The sequence below is a fragment of the Wasmannia auropunctata genome, unplaced genomic scaffold (genome assembly GCF_000956235.1).
Source record: "Wasmannia auropunctata unplaced genomic scaffold, wasmannia.A_1.0 LD326074.1, whole genome shotgun sequence".
NCBI classification, from domain to species: Eukaryota; Metazoa; Arthropoda; class Insecta; order Hymenoptera; family Formicidae; genus Wasmannia; species Wasmannia auropunctata.
The window spans coordinates 1-866 of record NW_012036816.1 but is presented as its reverse complement, the minus strand read 5'-3'; the positions used below and the strand labels follow the sequence as shown (position 1 = coordinate 866).

The following is an 866-nucleotide window of genomic DNA, read 5'->3' as shown; positions in this document are numbered from 1 at the left end:
AAGGGATTTATGTAAGATGAGATTCAACAATTTACACAATTCATGGATAATGTGTCGTAAAATAAATTATATACTGATCGTGTTTATAATACAAAACATATTTTAATATTTTTATTATAATATAAAACATTTTTTGTTACAAAATAACTATATTTATTACACAAGATATGTATGTCATACAAATAAATTGTTTTTTTTTTTATTTAGTATCAATCTTATAATGTCCCCATGGCAGCGTATCGGTACGACCGACAATGTGTCTCTTATCGTCGTACGGACTTAGAGCGATTTTCGTTTCGGATATTGTATACACCTCATGCAACTTGGATCTTATGCAAGACTGCTGTCCTGTCATTTCGGTTTCGTTCAGCAGACATTGCATGTAATCGTCAAATGTTATCTTTGCCACGGCATCCCTCTTGACACCTTTGACCTTTTTTATGTCTTCTTTACCATCGACGCGCAAGGCATACATCTTTGCTCTGAGTCCGACGAATTCGGTCATGATTGCGCCATTGTTTTCATCTTTCATTAAACCCAGTACTTTTTTATTAGCGAGCGGAATACCATACACATTATCGATCGCGTAGTCGCTCGTGTCGAATCTATCGATGTCGCGCTTTATGATGTCGTACATATCGTCGCACTCGATGTGATATATAAGACTATCCGTATCGGTATACATGACTTTACATTTTTCAAAGTCAGTTTTCAACAGCGGTGTCATGTACTCGTGATGAAATTCGTACAAACGTGTTTTAGATATATCAAGGATACACATACCCACGTAAATTGGCTTGTCGAACTTCACCTCGAGCTTGCGCATTTCAATCGCAACCAAGATCGGAAGAGCACACGTCTGAACT

The 866-nt window shown here is 36.8% G+C and overlaps 1 pseudogene; it reads right to left on the bottom strand.

The window, feature by feature from the left end:
• Nucleotides 1–171: 171 nt before the first annotated feature.
• Nucleotides 172–797, bottom strand: LOC105460220 (annotated as a pseudogene).
• Nucleotides 798–866: the final 69 nt, after the last annotated feature.